The sequence below is a fragment of the Rhinoderma darwinii genome, chromosome 13 (genome assembly GCF_050947455.1).
Source record: "Rhinoderma darwinii isolate aRhiDar2 chromosome 13, aRhiDar2.hap1, whole genome shotgun sequence".
Classification (NCBI taxonomy): Eukaryota; Metazoa; Chordata; class Amphibia; order Anura; family Rhinodermatidae; genus Rhinoderma; species Rhinoderma darwinii.
Genome location: NC_134699.1, coordinates 10,500,235 through 10,523,110, shown reverse-complemented (window position 1 = coordinate 10,523,110; position 22,876 = coordinate 10,500,235). Strand labels below are relative to the sequence as shown.

At 38.9% G+C, this 22,876-nt stretch overlaps 1 protein-coding gene across 3 annotated transcripts in view; it reads left to right on the top strand.

The window, feature by feature from the left end:
• Positions 1 to 22,876, top strand: part of LOC142665953 (oxysterol-binding protein-related protein 2-like) — a 201,928-nt gene that overhangs the window by 35,692 nt on the left and 143,360 nt on the right. The gene's annotated exons all lie outside the window — the stretch shown is intronic.

The following is a 22,876-nucleotide window of genomic DNA, read 5'->3' as shown; positions in this document are numbered from 1 at the left end:
TAAGAGGAAAGCAAACTGAGGGACACAATTCCCTTTTAAGTAGGAGAATTGACTGTCCACGATGGCAAGGTGGCCCGAACCTCCACCAGTAGGGGGCCCCAGTTTGCCCATAATATTGGACCCATCTCCTTCATGGAGTCATACACACAGGGATTTGTCTTCATCATTTATCTTGTTGACTATAAACTTTATAACATGGACTATGGTCTCCCTGCTAAAATGACTGGACAAGATTCATGGACTACAACTCAATGCAAACCACTCTCCCGCCTGTCCTTCCTCTCCTGACATGTCTGCAGAAATGTCAGTAATCCTGGAGATGTGCCTCTCATGTACTCTCCTCTTTCTGCTGCTATCTGTAATAGCCTTTGTGATCCTGCCGTGCACTCCAGCATCTAAACTCAAAGACAGCTCCTACACTGCAGGAACGCAGGGAATTGGTAGAAAATCATGAGTGATATAGCAGATGGGGGAAGTTAATTTCTCTGTCTGCAAACTCCTTTTAGTTTCACCTATGGAATGTGTTGAAGGGGTATCCAAGTTTAAAAAGACATCAAAATGGAGGTAAAAACACACATTGTAGAATCCTATACTGTGTATATACATGTAGTTTTTATGACATACTAGAATATCTCTTTAAAAACATTGATCAAGATCCCTGTATCTCTTCCCTCATGTTTTTAACACAAATTTTACTTGGATTTTAGGATATTTATATATCCTTTCAGTATTTGGACAGATATTTTACTCACCCTGAAATTTATTCAATTTATTATTGTCTTCAAATATGGATGTATTCACTAACATAAGTCCCAAAAAAAGGTGGCACACTAAGGCCAATTTCATAGGAAGAAAATTAAAGGGATTGTCCAGGATTAAATAAGTGTATTTTTGCAGGAACAGCGCCGCTCATGTCCATGTCTGGTATTACAGCATTCAAGTAAATGGTGCGTAGTTGCAATACGAGACTCGGCCTGTGGACAAGAGTGGCGCTGTTTCACCATATATAGGACCTTTATCCTATCCGTGTATGGTAGGTGCCTGGGGAAATCCAGAATAAACCCATACAAACTTGTGCCAACCGTGGTCAGATTCAAACCCAGGACCCCAGTTATGTAGGGTAACTTTGCGGACCACTGAGCTTTTATATTTCAATATGTGAATAATATTGCAGCGATGATAGTAGGAACCTGATTAGTTGCTGTGCATTATCGCCCATTGCAGCAATTTCTTTTTATTATTTCGGAATTACTCATTCATGAGATGTATCCATTGTGTTACTGGTAATGCCAACGAAGCCCTGGGCTATTTTCTAGAATAATTTGGTCACTGTCTGCTGAAAGATTATACAAAGAAACTTCTACCTGTACATCCTAAAGATCTAGTGCGGAAGTCCTCCGTAGATTGCCGACAGCGGACATCATTGCTTGTAATTATACTGACCGTTACGATGCCTGGCGGAGCGCGTCGCCTGGTCAAAAGTGTTTTTTTGTGTGAATTGCTGACGCTTTTTTCATTGTGCCCCCTTGTTTTAGTCAATTTACTAATTTCACCACTTACATTCAGTATTCAGTATCTCCTACCCAGGTGGGACCTTAAACATTGTTTATCCTGGGCTTCCAGGTTCATGAATATAATGCTAGAACTAAGGCCTAATGCAAACTAACGTGGTCATTTTGCGGTCCGCAAAACTACGGATCCATTGTCTGCATTTGCTGTCCATTTTTCCGCAACAATCCTGCATCCGTGTGTCATTACTGTTCATGGATCCGCAAAAAAAAAAAAAAATAAGGCTGGAATTGATGACACCCGTTTGTCCCAACCCCCTAAGTAGGTCACATGATCCACAAATACAGATAGTGCACCAGGCCACAAAAGAAAGCAGGAATATAAGTTGGTGGTGCAATGAAATGAATGATTTTCGCTGGACGCCATTGTAGTCCTCACATTCTCCGTCTCCAATACAGATGTGATGTCTAGTTGTGACCTCATAGTGCAAAGTCGCATTGGCACCAGAGCAATGGGGATAGCCAGATGAACTAGAATGATGCCCAGGGGAGTCAAGTTACCTTCTATTTACAGGCAATGTCCATTTTGCAACCTACTTTGTCCAAAATATAAAATTAAGCAACTTTGCAAATAATCTTAAAAATCTCCTACCGGTTTATGTCTACAACTTCTATGCAGATCTATGTGTTTCCATGGTTACAGACTACAAACAAACCCTGTGTAGTCTTATCATGTATTCACACTTTCTTCTAATGTATGTTACTGAGAAATAGGGGATGACTACACAAGGTTTATTTGTAGTCTGTTACCATGGAGATACATAGGGCTACACCACACCACAATAAGTGAACATAAAATGACACAGATAAGACTTTTCCTTCCTTGATGAAGTAATGAGAGGAAGGAACTTTGATTCCGACCAGAATTTAGAAGCTCTTGGGCTCTGGTGCCGCAGCTATCCCCGGACCCTTTCTACCGAACCACCCTTGATGCCCATTTATTTGTATAGTAAGATAGCTCCATCTAATGGGATTGTACATTAGCAAGTCATGCCATTACGCCTCCACATGGCCCACATATGATGCCATTGTCTTCCAATACAGCACGGTCCACCAGGCATAAAGATGAGGCTGTGATTGCAAACCCTTATTGCAGAGGTCTCCAACCCATGGCTCTTCAGCATGCTGGGAGTTGTAGTTTTGCAACAGCTGGAAAGCAACAGGTTGGAGACCACTACTCTGTGCTTCCAGCCAGTCGGCAGAACCTTCAATTATGTGCGGCCGATCAGTATCTGGAGAGGTCACCGCAGTCTGCTCTACAGTGATGGCTGCGAGATGCCAGAATCTCAGAAAGCGATTGGAGATAGGTTTTCTTTTGTGCCGTGTTTACATTTCACGAGGATGACAGCCTGAAGTGCTTTCTCGCTGACAAGGTAATTTCCCAGCCTTCAATACAACCTTTTATTGTTGGGTCATGTCTACCTTCACACTCATCTCTTCCCTGAGACGGCGGAATTAAATATTTCCCCATAACAAAGACAAGGAAATAGTCACCTCCTTAAAGATAAGTGCAAACAAACGCCTATGAGATGGGGGGGGGGGGGGGGGGGGTCTCGGTTATACTACATCTGTTCCCAGGCATGGTGCAAACGGATTAACCGGTCATCAATAATGTGCAGTAGGAAACCTTTGCTGTAGTTTTAATCTCCTCTATTGTTTTACACCTACACTGCGGCTCAAAATACTCAAAAAACAATTTCGACTCGCTGTGTATTAAAGAAACCCCCCCCCCCAGAAAATAAAAAAAAATCTGCTTGTCGTTGATAACCAATATGGCCGCCATTATACCTCCCATGGTGGTGACAAATTTGCTTTTGGACACCCTACAGCAACGGGAGTCCTGAAGACACTAGTATTATATATGGTGCATGATAGGTGGGGGCTTTGTAACAGATGTTGCCTTAAGGCCCAAGACCTACATGTTACGCCTGTGTCTGTTAGGCTAGATTCACAGGAGCGTTTGCGTTTTGCGTCCGCAAAAACGGATACGTTTTTCATGCGTTGCAGATCCGTGTGCCATCAGTGTTTGTTCCGTGTGCCATCAGTTGTTGATGTCAGTGTTGGTGCACATTTCTTTTTTATTTTTTTTCTCTGACTTTCAAGGAACTGGTGCGTGGATCATGGACAGCACACGGATGACGTCCGTGTGCTGTCCATGATTTTCACGCACCCATTGACTTCAATGGGTGCGTGATCCGCAAAAAACGCACAAGAATAGGACATGCAGTAAGTCTCACGCAGCGGAAACACACTGAATTTCTGAATGGCCCCATTGAATTGCATAAGTCCGTGTGACGGCCGTTGTTTTAACGGACGTATTCGACGTTCGTGTGAATAAGGCCTTACGATTTTGACAGTTTTGGGCGGCACGCAGGGCATAGAGGGAAATACTCATCAATTCTCTCTGGTATTGCTGCAATCAAGGTGAAATTTTATTGGCATTTCACAAAGTAAGGCCTCATGCACACGAACGTGTTTTTGCGGCCACAATTCACCCGCAAATCTAGGGGTGAATTACGGTCCCGTTCATTTCTATGGGCCCATGTACACGACCATGATCTCCACGGTATGTGCATTGCCTGGGAGCCTGGACCGCAAAAAGATAGGACATGTCTTATTACCGCCACAATGTACACGGCCTTGTGCGAGGCGCGTGGTTTGCGGGCGGCCCGCGGATGACACTCAAATCACGCAAATCACAGGCCATGCACACCACTACGGTCGTGTGCATGAGGCCTAAGGGTATGTTCACACGGCGGGGGTCCGTAACGGCTGAAATTACGGGGATGTTTCAGCCTGAAAACATCCCCGTAATTTCAGCCGTACCGGCATGTGCAGGCGCTTGAACGCCGCGTCAATTACGGCCGTAATTAGCGCTGCTATTCATTGGAGTCAATGAATAGCGGCTCCAATTACGGCCAAAGAAGTGACAGGTCACTTCTTCTACGCGGGCGTCTATTTACGCGCCGTCATTTGACAGCGGCGCGTAAATATACGCCTCGTGTGAACAGACAAACGTCTGCCCATTGCTTTCAATGGGCAGATGTTTATCAGCGCTATTGAGGCGCTATTTTCGGGCGTAATTCGGGGCAAAAACGCCCGATTTACGTCCGTAAATAGGCCGTGTGAACATACCCTAATAATAACTTTTACAAGAGATGGCGTCACTTTTCAAAGTAGATCGGCTAATTGAAAACAATGAACATATAAGAACGTAAACCGCCATAGAGAGACCAAAGGCCCTTTTACGCCGGCCAATTATCAGGCAAATGAGTGTTCACAGATTGCTCGTTCCTGTTAATTGCCCTGTGTAAACCGGGCAACGATCAGCAGATGAACCAGCAAACGACTGAACGGATTATTTATGCAGCTGAAAATATTATCGTTGTCGGCAGCAAATCTCGTTGAGAAGTGCTGCCGACATGATAGAAATGTATGGGGACGAGCGATCATAGTAAGGGTATGTTCACACGCAGTAGCAAAATACAGAGCTGTTTTCAGGCGAAAACAGCTCCTGATTTTCAGACATTTTTGTAGCAACTCCCGTTTTTCGCGGCGTATTTGACGGACTTTATTGATGCTGTCTTTCAATGGAGTCATTGAAAAACGGCTCCAAAAACATCCCAAGAAGTGACATGCACTTATTTTTCGCGGGCGTCTTTTTTACGCGCCGTATTTTGACAGCGACGCATAAAATAACACCTCGTAGAAACAGAACACCGTAAAACCCATTGAAAGTAATGGGCAGATGTTTGTAGGCGTAATGGAGACGTTTTTTCAGGCGTAATTCGAGGCGTAAAACGCCCGAATTACATCTGAAAACACTGCATGTGAACATACCCTAACAAGTGCTCATCCCCATACTAGCTCCTTGTGGAAGGAGCAAATGAGCGCCGATCAACGAGCTGTCTCGTTGATCGGCGCCCGTTTACACGGCCCACGTCAGGCCATGTAAGAGGCCCCTTAGTCACTAAAAATAAAGGAATAGTTAAAAGAGCACATAAGTCATATCACTAATGTGTCGTGTCCGTATTACTGCACACATCTGATTTCATACATAGGAATGCCAAGTATTGCATGGAATCCGTCAGAAAAAAACCCTTAGGCCCCATGCACACGACCGTAAAAACGCCCGTTAATACGGACCCATAGACTTCTTTTTGGCCATGGTTACCTTCCCATTTGCGTATGAGAAGGTGCCCGGGCCGTTGAAAAATATAGAACATGTCCTATTTCAGGCCGTAATTACGGTACGGGCAGGCCCCATAGAAATCTATAGGGCTCTCGTAATTAGGGGTGGCTATGTGTGTGGCTACGTAATTACGGGAGCGTTGCTAGGCCAAGTCAAGGGATTTCAGTTTTTGAATAAAGAGAAGCAGAGAAAATTGCATCTGAGCGATCATGTGACATAATTTCCAGCCCCCCCTTTTTTTACAAGTCCGTAAATACGGATGGAATACGAACGACAACGGACCCGTATTTACGGCCAGTATTTACGGGAGGGAAAACATACGGTCGTGTGTATGGGTCCTTAGTATGCCACCTTATGAAATCAGATGTGTACATGAAGCCATGTGACATGACTAAGTGGCATACTCTATCCGACGCCATGTGTGCAGAGCCGGCTCAGGCTCCATGGAAACCTATAACATTCAACATGTTGCAGTTCAAGATTTAGCCGAAAAATCGCATGAAATACATGCAATTTTATACAAAATAAAAAAAAAATAATTGCACTGTGATACTGTATATCGGAAAATATACACATGCGATCAGGAATACATACGGCCTCGTTCACATCTGCGTCGGCTTCCATTCGACCTATCCGTTGGAGGGATCGGTGAACGGAAAGCCAAACGGAAACCATAGCTTCCGTTTACCATTGATTGCAGTTGGTTTCCGTTTGTTTCCGTTCCGTAAAGTTAGTTTTTTTAACGGAAACAATAGCGTAGTCGACCATGCTGTTGTTTCCGCAAAAAGAAACGGAAACCATATAGAACGGAAACCAATTGAAACGGAAGCATTACCATTGAAATCAATGGTAATGTAAACGGAAGCTATGGTTTCCGTTTGGCTTTCCGTTCATCGGTTCCTCTGACGGAATGGATGAACGGAAACCCCAAACGGAACCGGAACGCTGATGTGAACGAGGCCTTATACGTAATATCGCCATTCGATCCTGTGATGACTTGCTCCAAGTTTGGCTTCAGATGATATAAACCCGATTGTGTCAGGGACCCCTGAACTTGTCATAACCCGCACCCACCGGCGATCCTTTAGTGAGTAAATTCATACTATGTCTCTATGCAGATTTACCATTCAGGGCTCTAGAAAAGCTGGCGGGGCGCTCCCTATAGGAGCTGTAATGCTGTCATATTGCCTGTCCCCCAATACTAGAATTCAGCATCCCCTTCTGTCTCTTTAGTCGTGCTGCACATTTGGCCTTTATTTACTGTTATGTTCTACAATACAATCAAATAACCAGATTTTTGCGGCGGAACAGCTTGAAGTTGTTGGACGATTGTGGTTCCACCCTGCATAGCTCCATGCCGCAATATGTTCATGACCAGAGCTGGATGTCGTCACACTGTGCAGGTCCATCCACCAGCTGGTGCTGTTTATGAAGCTCCAGATTCACTCAAGTCCTCCATCCTATCGGTCAGATAGTTCTGTATTGCAGACTACATAGTCCGGGGATGTGATCTGCACGTTTGTCACTCATTTCCATTATTAGACAGCTGCTTCTCTATGCAGATACTCAAGTGAATTCACTAGAAATATGTGTGTGTTATATAGTCCATCTACTTTTGGCATCACATACTTGCTACATAAGATTGCCGAAATCCTAACCTCACCACAGTTCTGCGGTCTCAATTACATTCTTGTATATAGGGGTCAGTATTATAGTAGTTATATTCTTGTATATAGGGGGCAGTATTATAGTAGTTATATTCTTGTATATATGGGCAGTATTATAGTAGTTATATTCTTGTATATAGGGGGCAGTATTATAGTAGTTATATTCTTGTATACAGGAGCAGTATTATAGTAGTTATATTCTTGTATATAGGGGTCAGTATTATAGTAGTTATATTCTTGTATACAGGAGCAGTATTATAGTAGTTATATTCTTGTATATAGGGGTCAGTATTATAGTAGTTATATTCTTGTATATAGGAGCTGTATTATAGTAGTTATATTCTTGTACATAGGGGGCAGTATTATAGTAGTTATATTCTTGTATATAGGGGCAGTATTATAGTAGTTATATTCTTGTATATAGGGAGCAGTATTATAGTAGTTATATACTTGTATATAGGAGCAGTATTATAGTAGTTATATTCTTGTATATAGGGGCAGTATTATAGTAGTTATATTCTTGTATATAGGAGGCAGTATTATAGTAGTTATATTCTTGTATATAGGGAGCAGTATTATAGTAGTTATATTCTTGTATATAGGAGCAGTATTATAGTAGTTATATTCTTGTACCTAGGGGGCAGTATTATAGTAGTTATATTATTGTATATAGGGGCAGTATTATAGTAGTTATATTCTTGTATATAGGAGCAGTATTATAGTAGGTATATTCTTGTATATAGGGGCAGTATTATAGTAGGTATATTCTTGTATATAGGGGGCAGTATTATAGTAGTTATATTCTTGTATATAGGGGCAGTATTATAGTAGTTATATTCTTGTATACAGGAGGCAGTATTATAGTAGTTATATTCTTGTATATAGGGGCAGTATTATAGTAGTTATATTCTTGTATATAGGGGGCAGTATTATAGTAGTTATATTCTTGTATATAGGGGGCAGTATTATAGTAGTTATATTCTTGTATATAGGGGCAGTATTATAGTAGGTATATTCTTGTATATAGGAGCAGTATTATAGTAGTTATATTCTTGTATATAGGAGGCAGTATTACAGTAGTTATATTCTTGTATATAGGAGGCAGTATTATAGTAGTTATATTCTTGTATATAGAGGGCAGTATTATAGTACTTATATTCTTGTATATAGGGGGCAGTATTATAGTAGTTATATTCTTGTATATAGGAGCAGTATTATAGTAGTTATATTCTTGTATATAGGAGCAGTATTATAGTAGTTATATTCTTGTATATAGGGGCAGTATTATAGTAGTTATATTCTTGTATATAGGGGCAGTATTATAGTAGTTATATTCTTGTATATAGGGGCAGTATTATAGTAGTTATATTCTTGTATATAGGAGGCAGTATTATAGTAGTTATATTCTTGTATATAGGGGGCAGTATTATAGTAGTTATATTCTTGTATATAGGGGCAGTATTATAGTAGTTATATTCTTGTACATAGGGGGCAGTATTATAGTAGTTATATTCTTGTATATAGGGGCAGTATTATAGTAGTTATATTCTTGTACATAGGGAGCAGTATTAGGGCATGACCACACGTGGCGGATTTCCTCCGCAACTGTCCGCATCAATGCCGCACAGAATCTGCGTTGCAGATTCTGCTGCGGATCTGCACAAAATGTGCAGTAAATTGATGCGGACTAGCTGCTGCGGACTGCGGGAAAAGTGCTTCCCTTCTCCCTATCAGTGCAGGATAGAGAGAAGGGCCAGCACTTTCCCTAGTGAAAGTAAAAGAATTTCATACTTACCGGCCGTTGTCTTGGTGACGCGTCCCTCTTTCGGCATCCAGCCCGACCTCCCTGGATGACGCGCCAGTCCATGTGACCGCTGCAGCCTGTGCTTGGCCTGTGATTGGCTGCAGCCGTCACTTACACTGAATCGTCATCCTGGGAGGCCGGACTGGAGACAGACGCAGGGAGTTCTCGGTAAGTATGAACTTATATGTTTTTTTACAGATACATGTATATTGAGATCGGTAGTCACTGTCCCGGGTGCAGAAACAGTTACTGCCGATCGCTTAACTCTTTCAGCACCCTGGACAGTGACTATTTACAGACGTCTCCTAGCAACGCTCCCGTCATTACGGGAGCCCCATTGACTTCCTCAGTCTGGCTGTAGACCTAGAAATACATAGGTCCAGCCAGAATGAAGAAATGTCATGGTAGCAAAACCAATACGCTCTGCAGCACACATAAGATCTGCGGACTTCATTGCGGAATTTTGACTCTCCATTGAAGTCAATGGAGAAATTCCGCCATGAGTCCGCCACTGCTCCGCAACAGACAGAGCATGCTGCGGACACCAAATTCCGCTCCGCAGCCTATGCTCCGCAGCGGAATTTTACGCCTCGTCTAAACGAACACTGCTAAATTAAAGTGTAAGTCAATGGACAAACGGCACCGCTGCGGATTAACGCTGCGGAGTGTCCGCAGCGGAATTTAAGTGAAATTCCGCCACGTGTGAACATGCCCTTATAGTAGTTATATACTTGTATATAGGAGCAGTATTATAGTAGTTATATTCTTGTATATAGGAGCAGTATTATAGTAGTTATATTCTTGTATATAGGGGCAGTATTATAGTAGTTATATTCTTGTATATAGGAGGCAGTATTATAGTAGTTATATTCTTGTATATAGGAGCAGTATTATAGTAGTTATATTCTTGTACCTAGGGGGCAGTATTATAGTAGTTATATTCTTGTATATAGGAGCAGTATTATAGTAGGTATATTCTTGTATATAGGGGCAGTATTATAGTAGGTATATTCTTGTATATAGGGGGCAGTATTATAGTAGTTATATTCTTGTATATAGGGGTAGTATTATAGTAGTTATATTCTTGTATACAGGAGGCAGTATTATAGTAGTTATATTCTTGTATATAGGGGCAGTATTATAGTAGTTATATTCTTGTATATAGGGGGCAGTATTATAGTAGTTATATTCTTGTATATAGGGGGCAGTATTATAGTAGTTATATTCTTGTATATAGGGGCAGTATTATAGTAGGTATATTCTTGTATATAGGGGGCAGTATTATAGTAGTTATATTCTTGTATATAGGGGGCAGTATTATAGTAGTTATATTCTTGTATATAGGAGCAGTATTATAGTAGTTATATTCTTGTATATAGGAGGCAGTATTACAGTAGTTATATTCTTGTATATAGGAGCAGTATTATAGTAGTAATACTATATAGTATATAGGGGGCAGTATTATAGTAGTTATATTCTTGTATATAGGGGCAGTATTATAGTCATTATATTCTTGTATATAGGGGGCAGTATTATAGTAGTTATATTTTTGTATATAGGGGGCAGTATTATAGTAGTTATATTCTTGTATATAGGGGCAGTATTATAGTAGTTATAATCTTGTATATAGGGGCAGTATTATAGTAGTGATATTCTTGTATATAGGGGCAGTATTATAGTAGATATATTCTGGTATATAGGGGGCAATGTTATAGTATTTATATTCTTGTATATAGGGGGCAGTATTATAGTAGTTCTATTCTGGTATATAGAGGCAGTATTATAGTAGTTATATTCTTGTATATAGGGGGCAGTATTATAGTAGTTATATTCTGGTATATAGAGGCAGTATTATAGTAGTTATATTCTTGTATATAGGGGGCAGTATTATAGTACTTATATTCTTGTATATAGGGGGCAGTATTATAGTAGTTATATTCTTGTATATAGGAGGCAGTATTATAGTAGTTATATTCTTGTATATAGGGGGCAGTATTATAGTAGTTATATTCTTATATATAGGAGCAGTATTATAGTAGTTATATTCTTGTATATAGGAGCAGTATTATAGTAGTTATATTCTTGTATATAGGGGGCAGTATTATAGTAGTTATATTCTTGTATATAGGAGCAGTATTATAGTAGTTATATTCTTATACATAGGGGCAGTATTATAGTAGTTATATTCTTGTATATAGGAGCAGTATTATAGTAGTTATATTCTTGTATATAGGAGCAGTATTATAGTAGTTATATTCTTGTATATAGGGGCAGTATTATAGTAGTTATATTCTTGTATATAGGGGCAGTATTATAGTAGTTATATTCTTGTATATAGGGGCAGTATTATAGTAGTTATATTCTTGTATATAGGAGGCAGTATTATAGTAGTTATATTCTTGTATATAGGGGGCAGTATTATAGTAGTTATATTCTTGTATATAGGGGCAGTATTATAGTAGTTATATTCTTGTATATAGGGGGCAGTATTATAGTAGTTATATTCTTGTATATAGGGGGCAGTATTATAGTAGTTATATTCTTGTATATAGGGGGCAGTATTATAGTAGTTATATTCTTGTATATAGGGGGCAGTATTATAGTAGTTATATTCTTGTATATAGGGGCAGTATTATAGTAGGTATATTCTTGTATATAGGGGGCAGTATTATAGTAGTTATATTCTTGTATATAGGGGCAGTATTATAGTAGTTATATTCTTGTATATAGGAGCAGTATTATAGTAGTTATATTCTTGTATATAGGAGGCAGTATTACAGTAGTTATATTCTTGTATATAGGAGCAGTATTATAGTAGTAATACTATATAGTATATAGGGGGCAGTATTATAGTAGTTATATTCTTGTATATAGGGGGCAGTATTATAGTAGTTATATTCTTGTATATAGGGGCAGTATTATAGTAGTTATAATCTTGTATATAGGGGCAGTATTATAGTAGTGATATTCTTGTATATAGGGGCAGTATTATAGTAGATATATTCTGGTATATAGGGGGCAATGTTATAGTAGTTATATTCTTGTATATAGGGGGCAGTATTATAGTAGTTCTATTCTGGTATATAGAGGCAGTATTATAGTAGTTATATTCTTGTATATAGGGGGCAGTATTATAGTAGTTATATTCTGGTATATAGAGGCAGTATTATAGTAGTTATATTCTTGTATATAGGGGGCAGTATTATAGTACTTATATTCTTGTATATAGGGGGCAGTATTATAGTAGTTATATTCTTGTATATAGGAGGCAGTATTATAGTAGTTATATTCTTGTATATAGGGGGCAGTATTATAGTAGTTATATTCTTATATATAGGAGCAGTATTATAGTAGTTATATTCTTGTATATAGGAGCAGTATTATAGTAGTTATATTCTTGTATATAGGGGGCAGTATTATAGTAGTTATATTCTTGTATATAGGAGCAGTATTATAGTAGTTATATTCTTATACATAGGGGCAGTATTATAGTAGTTATATTCTTGTATATAGGAGCAGTATTATAGTAGTTATATTCTTGTATATAGGAGCAGTATTATAGTAGTTATATTCTTGTATATAGGGGCAGTATTATAGTAGTTATATTCTTGTATATAGGGGCAGTATTATAGTAGTTATATTCTTGTATATAGGGGCAGTATTATAGTAGTTATATTCTTGTATATAGGAGGCAGTATTATAGTAGTTATATTCTTGTATATAGGGGGCAGTATTATAGTAGTTATATTCTTGTATATAGGGGCAGTATTATAGTAGTTATATTCTTGTATATAGGGGGCAGTATTATAGTAGTTATATTCTTGTATATAGGAGGCAGTATTATAGTAGTTATATTCTTGTATATAGGAAGCAGTATTATAGTAGTGATATTCTTGTATATAGGGGCAGTATTAGGGCATGCCCAGACGTGACGGATTTCTTTCGCCACTGTCCGCATCAATGCCGCACAGAATCTGTGTTGCAGATTCTGTGGCGGCTTTGCCTAAAATTGGCATTAAATTGATGCGGACTGGTCGTTGCGTATTGAGGTGAAAGTACTTCCCTTCTCTCTATCAGTGCAGGATAGAGAGAAGGGACAGCACTTTCCCTAGTAAAAGTAACAGAAATTCATACTTACCCGGCCGTTGTCTTGGTGACGCGTCCCTCTTTCGCCATCCAGCCCGACCTCCCTGGATGACGCGGCAGTCCATGTGATCGCTGCAGCCTGTGATTGGCCTGTGATTGGCCTGTGATTGGCTGCAGCCGTCACTTGGACTGAAACGTAATCCTGGGAGGCCGGACTGGAGGAAGAAGCAGGGAGTGCTCGGTAAGTATGAACTTCTATTTTTTTTACAGGTTGATGTATATTGGGATCGGTAGTCACTGTCCAGGGTGCTGAAACAGTTACTGCCAATCGTTTAACTCTTTCAGCACCCTGGACAGTGACTATTTACTGACGTCGCCTAGCAACGCTCCCGTAATTATGGGTGCACACACGTAGTCACCCGTAATTATGGGAGCCCCATTGACTTCCTCAGTCTGGCTGTAGACCTAGAAATACATAGGTCCAGCCAGAATGAAGAAATGTCATGTTAGTAAAACCAATACGCTCCGCAGCACACATAACATGTACATGACATCTGCGGACTTCATTGCGGAATTTTGAATCTCCATTGAAGTCAATGGAGAAATTCCGCAATGAGTCCGCAACAAGTTCGCTACACGTCCGCAACAACCATTGTATGCTGCGGACACCAAATTCCGCTCCGCAGCCTATGCTCCGCAGCGGAATTGTCCGCAACGTGTAAACGAACACAACTAAAAAGCAATGGAAGGCAATGGAGAAACGTGTACGCTGCGGATTTCCGCAGCGGAATTCCAGAGCAATTCCGCTACATGTGGTCATGCCCTTATAGTAGTTATATTCTTGTATATAGGGGCAGTATTATAGTAGTTATATTCTTGTATATAGGATCAGTATTATATTAGTTATGTTTTTGTACATAGGGGGCAGTATTATAGTAGTTATAGTCTTGTATATAGGGGGCAGTATTATAGTAGTTATATTCTTGTATATAGGAGCAGTATTATAGTAGTTATATTCTTGTATATAGGGGCAGTATTATAGTAGTTATATTCTTGTATATAGGAGCAGTATTATAGTAGTTATATTCTTGTATATAGGGGGCAGTATTATAGTAGTTATATTTTTGTATATAGGAGCAGTATTATAGTAGTTATATTCTTGCATATAGGGGCAGTATTATATTAGTTATATCCTTGTATATAGGCGGCAGTATTATAGTAGTTATATTCTTGTATATAGGGGAGCAGTATTATAGTAGTTATATTCTTGTATATAGGGGCAGTATTATAGTAATTATATTCTTGTATATAGGGGGCAGTATTATAGTAGTTATATTCTTGTATATAAGAGCAGTATTATAGTAGTTATATTCTTGTATATAGGGAGCAGTATTATAGTAGTTATATTCTTGTACATAGGGAGCAGTATTATAGTAGTTATATTCATGTATATAGGAGCAGTATTATAGTAGTTATATTCTTGTATATAGGGGCAGTATTATAGTAGTTATATTCTTGTATATAGGGGCAGTATTATATTAGTTATATCCTTGTATATAGGGGCAGTATTATAGTAGTTATATTCTTGTACATAGGGAGCAGTATTATAGTAGTTATATTCTTGTATATAGGGGCAGTACTATAGTAGTTATAGTCTTGTATATAGGGGCAGTATTATAGTAGTTATATTCTTGTATATAGGGGGCAGTATTATAGTAGTTATATTCTTGTATATAGGGGGCAGTAATATAGTAGTTATATTCTTGTATATAGGGGTAGTATTATAGTAGTTATATTCTTGTACATGGGGCAGTATTATAGTAGTTATAGTCTTGTATATAGGATCAGTATTATATTAGTTATGTTCTTGTACATAGGGGGCAGTATTATAGTAGTTATATTCTTGTGTATATATAGGGGCAGTATTATAGTAGCTATATTCTTGTATATAGTGGCAGTATTATAGTAGTTATATTCTTGTATATAGGGGGCAGTAATATAGTAGTTATATTCTTGTATATAGGGGGCAGTATTATAGTAGTTATATTCTTGTATATAGGGAGCAGTATTATAGTAGTTATAGTCTTGTATATAGGGGCAGTATTATAGTAGTTATATTCTTGTATATAGGGGCAGTATTATAATAGTTATATTCTTGTATATAGGGGGCAGTATTATAGTAGTTATATTCTTGTATATAGGAGGCAGTATTATAGTAGTAATATTCTTGTATATAAGGGGGCAGTATTATAGTAGTTATATTCTTGTATATAGGGGGCAGTATTATAGTAGTTATATTCTTGTATATAGAGGCAGTATTATAGTAGTTATATTCTTGTATATAGGGGCAGTATTATAATAGTTATATTCTTGTATATAGGGGGCAGTATTATAGTAGTTATATTCTTGTATATAGGAGGCAGTATTATAGTAGTAATATTCTTGTATATAGGGGGCAGTATTATAGTAGTTATATTCTTGTACATATGGTCAGTATTATCTTGGTTATATTCTTTTCTGCACCATTGTTTTTAATATCAGTGGTATCTGGGAGTTGTTCTTTTAAAGCCAACATGCGTTCAATGGTCTGAAGACTTGATATATGTTATATTACTCCAGTAATTATCCTATTTTGATCAGTTCTGTTCGGTAATCAGGAGAGCTCATGGTGAGCATATAAACATTTCTCTCTTCTCCGCAGACTGCTACATAGGAAATTTCTTCAAGTGGATTTAGCTCTGTACTACATTGAGAACAATATTCCTCACTGCAAGTTAGGGGAAAGTGGCCGAGTCACCGGGTACAGGGAAGCAGAGCTACTCAGCAGTGATGTATATTTAATGAAGCCTCTCCTGCAAGTGAGGACTGTACCTGGAGACTTCATTCTCTTCCTTTCTGACTACGGTTTTGTGCAGATCGTTTGACACTGTCAAGAATTCAACTTGTTTTATAGTTTCTTCTGGTTGTAATTGGGCCAAGAAAACAACTTTGAAGACTTTGATCACTTTGCAGCTGTAGGACTTATAAGCAGCAAATCCCGGGGACATTGACATTGGACTTAGCAGTCATTATGCATGGAGTTATACAGTCAATGATACATGGAGGCTCTTATTCACTGTCTCTGATTCATACTTTAATTGTTCCCTGAGCACAGATCATCCCAGGAAAATGGTCATTTCATGACAAGATGCTGCAATTCCTCACACAGTCCTCCTCTCGTCTTTTCTGCTGATTTGCTTCATCTATGCTCCAAGCCTTATTACTTCAGCCGGCGGTCGAGAGAGGCCCATATATTCTTGCAGTCGTATGCAGGGAGCGCACATTGTTTTGAAAGGAGCAGGCACACACTTAAAACACTTATTAAACTATTTGTCTTGCTAAAAAGGGAAGGGGGAGGCCATGCCTTAAGCTTTGGATCCCCAGGATGAAGAGAAGGGGATCCCATTGATGAGATAAGTTAGGGACTGGACTTGTATTTTTAAGAGAGAATTCCTCATTAACCCTAACCGTTAAAGAAACATGTCAGAAGATAACATCAATCATATTGCTTCGACCTCCACAAAATGTAAGAATAAATTGTTTGAAGCTTTTGGTTAGGTACCCAAGCCCCGTTGGTGCTGATAACAGATGTAAAACCTCGACCATTATTATGAAGTTTCCTTCCAGCATGCCTCCGGGATGGAGAACAGATTTAATATTTTCTTTACCTTGGAATGAAATTTCTCCTAGCTCATTGTCACCCCCGGCTGTGTTGTATGAGTTGTTAAGAGGAGCATGAGAAGAGAATAATACAATTCCGGTTTCGATAAGAGATTGTCACGTATCAAGTGTATTCTTCCATTGCTGGAGAAACTTCTTTATTAGTAATATACTGTCCTATGGTCAAACAATATAAACAAGAATACAACTACTATAATACTGCCCACTATATACAAGAATATAACTACTATATTCCTGCCCCCTATATACAAGAATATAACTACTATAATACTGACCCCTATATACAAGAATATAACTACTATAATACTGACCCCTATATACAAGAATATAACTACTATAATACTGCTCCTATATACAAGAATATAACTGCTATAATACTGCTCCTATATACAAGAATATAACTACTATAATACTGCCCCCTATATATAAGAATATAACGACTATAATACTGCCCTATATACAAGAATATAACTGCTATAATATTGACCCCTATATACAAGAATATAACTACTATAATACTGACCCCTATATACAAGGATATAACTACTATAATACTGTCTCCTATATACAAGAATATAACTACTATAATACTACCCCTATATACAAGAATATAACTACTATATTCCTGCCCCCTATATACAAGAATATAACGAATATAATACTGCCTCTTATATACAAGAATATAACTACTATATAACTGCCCCTATATACAAGAATATAACTACCATAATACTGCCCCCTATATACAAGTATATAACTACTATAATACTGCCCCCTATATACAAGAATATAACTACTATAATACTGCCCCCTATATACAAGAATATAACTGCTATAATAACTGCTCCTATATACAAGAATATAACTACTATAATACTGCCCCCTATATACAAGAATATAACTACTATATAACTGCCCCCTATATACAAGAATATAACTACTATATAACTGCCCCTATATACAGTGGAGGAAATAAGTATTTTATCCCTTGCTGATTTTGTAAGTTTGCCCACTGTCAAAGACATGAACAGTCTAGAATTTTTAGGCTAGGTTAATTTTACCAGTGAGAGATAGATTATATAAAAAAAATAACATTGTCAAAATTATATATATTTATTTGCATTGTGCACAGAGAAATAAGTATTTGATCCCTTTGGCAAACAAGATTTAATACTTGGTGACAAAACCTTTGTTGGCAAGCACAGCAGTCAGACATTTTTAGTAGTTGATGATGAGGTTTGCACACGTTAGATGGAATTTTGGCCCACTCCTCTTTGCAGATCATCTGTAAATCATTAAGATTTCGAGGCTGTCGCTTGGCAACTCGGATCTTCAGCTCCCTTCATAAGTTTTCGATGGGATTAAGGTCTGGAGACTGGCTAGGCCACTCCATGACCTTAATGTGCTTCTTTTTGAGCCACTCCTTTGTTGCCTTGGCTGTATGTTTCGGGTCATTGTCGTGCTGGAAGACCCAGCCACGAGCCATTTTTAATGTCCTGGTGGAGGGAAGGAGGTTGTCACTCAGGATTTGAAGGTACATGGCTCCATCCATTCTCCCATTGATGCGATGAAGTAGTCCTGTGCCCTTAGCAGAGAAACACCCCCAAAACATAATGTTTCCACCTCCATGCTTGACAGTGGGGAGGGTGTTCTTTGGGTCATAGGCAGCATTTCTCTTCCTCTAAAAACGGCGAGTTGAGTTAATGCCAAAGAGCTCAATTTTAGTCTCATCTGACCACAGCACCTTCTCCCAATCACTCTCAGAATCATCCAGATGTTCATTTGCAAACTTCAGACGGGCCTGTACATGTGCCTTCTTGAGCAGGGGGACCTTGCGGGCACTGCAGGATTTTAATCCATTACGGCGTAATGTGTTACCAATGGTTTTCTTGGTGACTATGGTCCCAGCTGCCTTGAGATCATTAACAAGTTTCCCCCGTGTCGTTTTCGGCTGAGCTCTCACCTTCCTCAGGATCAAGGATACCCCACGAGGTGAGATTTTGCATGGAGCCCCAGATCGATGTCGATTGACAGTCATTTTGTATGTCTTCCATTTTCTTACTATTGCACCAACAGTTGTCTCCTTCTCACCCAGCGTCTTACTTACGGTTTTGTAGCCCATTCCAGCCTTGTGCAGGTCTATGATCTTGTCCCTGACATCCTTAGAAAGCTCTTTGGTCTTGCCCATGTTGTAGAGGTTAGAGTCAGACTGATTCATTGAGTCTGTGGACAGGAGTCTTTTATACGGGTGACCATGTAAGAGCTGTCTATAATGCAGGCACCAAGTTGATTTGGAGCGTGTAACTGGTCTGGAGGAGGCTGAACTCTTAATGGTTGGTAGGGGATCAAATACTTATTTCTCTGTGCACAATGCAAATAAATATATATAATTTTGACAATGTGATTTTCTTTTTTTTTTTTAAATATAATCTATCTCTCACTGGTAAAATTAACCTAGCCTAAAAATTCTAGACTGTTCATGTCTTTGACAGTGGGCAAACTTACAAAATCAGCAAGGGATCAAATACTTATTTCCTCCACTGTACAAGAATATAACTACTGTAATACTGCCCCTATATACAAGAATATAACTACTATAATACTGCTCCATATATACAAGAATATACCTACTATAATACTGCCCCTATATACAAGAATATAACTACTATAATACTGCCCCTATATACAAGAATATAACTACCATAATACTGCAACCTATATACAAGAATATAACTACTATAATACTGCCCCCTATATACAAGAATATAACTACTATAATACTGCCCCCTATATACAAGAATATAACTACTATAATACTGCCCCCTATATACAAGAATATAACTACTATAATACTGCCCCTATATACAAGAATATAACTACTATAATACTGCCCCTATATACAAGAATATAACTACTATAATACTGCAACCTATATACAAGAATATAACTACTATAATACTGCCCCTATATACAAGAATATAACTACTATAATACTGCCCCCTATATACAAGAATATAACTACTATAATACTGCTCCTATATACAAGAATATAACTACTATAATATTGCCCCTATATACAAGAATATAACTACTATAATACTGCCCCCTATGTACAAGAATATAACTACAATAATACTGCCCCCTATGTACAAGAATATGACTAGGATTCACTGGTGTAATATATGAGTAAAATATAACATTTATTTATAACTCTCTAAAAACAGGGGTACAATCACCCCTGTGAAGAAGCCCCACCGTGTGTATAAAAACGTATTAAATAATAAACACTGAGTTCTAATTCAATTGTGAACCTCCTATAGCTCAGTGTTCAACAAGAATATCAATACGGAATCAGCATTTGAAAAATGGGCATAACAATAGTCTTGACCCTAATTCACACTAGAGTCCGTGATAACCGCACCGGAAGCTCCTAGTGTTGAGGTATACAAACAATGCTAGTGTTCCCAATGCTAAAAAATTCCTATTCACAACCGACCCTACGCGTTTCAATATTCATCATCAGGGGTCTGTAGCTTGGTCACTCTGGCCGGGATGCCAGCGATATTTAGTTCAGCAGCAGGTATTCTGCTGTACTCCACGGAAGCATGCTCGCATAGATGTCAGCTGCATGCTTCATTCTGGGACTCTGAGTTATTTAAAGCATCTGACTCCTCCCCCTGTCCTCGGCACCGCCAATCGAAACAGCCAATCACACTCACCAATCGAATTCGTGACACCTGTCCATGTGACTCCCGGCCATCAGCTGACAGCCAGGAACCAACATCGACCGCATCAAAAGCCGAACGCGCAGGCGCAGTAGAGGCCACAATCGAGTCGCCCATGCTGCCAGGAACTCACCACTGCAAAGAAGGAGTATATCGATATTTAAAGTTTGGGTAAGTGTTGCGGATCAGCTCAAAACCCGCAGCTGGACTGCCATTGATAAAACAACTGCACTGATAATACATATTGTGTAGATAAATGAATGTCTACCCCACTATAAAGTGTCATTATAACACCTACTGAATAAGGAACCATAGCCAGACTGCCCACATGATGATCATTGAGAATTAAGAGACCACCTGTCATGACGACCATGTAGGTCTCTTGCTATCCTGAAGGGAAAACTGGCCATGGAAATGCATGTTTAAATGAATGTTTAAATAAAACATGCATAGTTTGTCTGCTCATTTAAACCCCCTGGTTGTGTGCACGCCAATCTATAGATCCACTGGGCTTCCTTTCGTAGTATGAGGTTATCCCAGTCACCTCCCCGTTTGGGAGGCCCCTATATACAAGAATATGACTACTATAATACTGCTCCTATATACAAGAATATAACTACTATATTACTGTCCCCTATATACAAGAATATAACTAATATAATACTGCTCCTATATACAGGAATATAACTACTATAATACTGCTCCTATATACAGGAATATAACTACTATAATACTGCTTCTATATACAAGAATATAGCTACTATAATACTGCCCCCTATATACAAGAATATAACTACTATAATACTGCCCCCTATATACAAGAATATAGCTACTATAATACTGCCCCCTATATACAAGAATATAACTACTATAATACTGCCCCCTATATACAAGAATATAACTACTATAATACTGCCCCCTATATACAAGAATATAACTACTATAATACTGCCCCCTATATACAAGAATATAACTACTATAATACTGCCCCCTATATACAAGAATATAACTACTATAATACTGCCCCCTATATACAAGAATATAACTACAATATAATACTGCCCCTTATATACAAGAATATAACTACTATAATACTGCCCCCATATACAAGAATATAACTACTATAATACTGCCCCTATATACAAGAATATAACTACTATAATACTGCTCCTATATACAAGAATATAACTACTATAATACTGCCCCCTATATACAAGAATATAACTACTATAATTCTGCCCCCATATACAAGAATATAACTACTATAATACTGCCCCTTATATACAAGAATATAACTACTATAATACTGCCCCCTATATACAAGAATATAACTACTATAAGGGCGGGTTCACACATGGCGGAATTCCACTTAAATTCCGCTGCGGACACTCCGCAGCGTTAATCCGCAGCGGAGCCGTTTGTCCATTGACTTTCACTTTAAATTAGCAGTGTTAGTTTACACGATGCGTACAATTCCGCTGCGGAGCATAGGCTGCGGAGCGGAATTTGGTGTCCGCAGCATGCTCTGTCTGTTGCGGAGCAGTGGCGGACTCATGGCGGAATTTCTCCATTGACTTCAATGGAGATTCTAAGTTCCGCAATGAAGTCCGCAGCTGTCATGCACATGTTATGTGTGCTGCGGATGCGTCTTGCTTTTTTAACTTGACATTTCTTCATTCTGGCTGGACCTATGTATTTCTAGGTCTACAGCCAGACTGAGGAAGTCAATGGGGCTCCCGTAATGACGGGAGCGTTGCTAGGAGACGTCTGTAAATAGTCACTGTCCAGGGTGCTGAAAGAGTTAAGCGATCGGCAGTAACTGTTTCTGCACCCGGGACAGTGACTACCGATCTCAATATACATGTATCTGTAAAAAAACATATAAGTTCATACTTACCGAGAACTCCCTGCGTCTGTCTCCAGTCCGGCCTCCCAGGATGACGTTTCAGTGTAAGTGACGGCTGCAGCCAATCACAGGCAAAGCACAGGCTGCAGCGGTCACATGGACTGGCGCGTCATCCAGGGAGGTCGGGCTGGATGCCGAAAGAGGGACGCGTCACCAAGACAACGGCCGGTAAGTATGAAAATCGTTTCCTTTCACTAGGGAAAGTGCT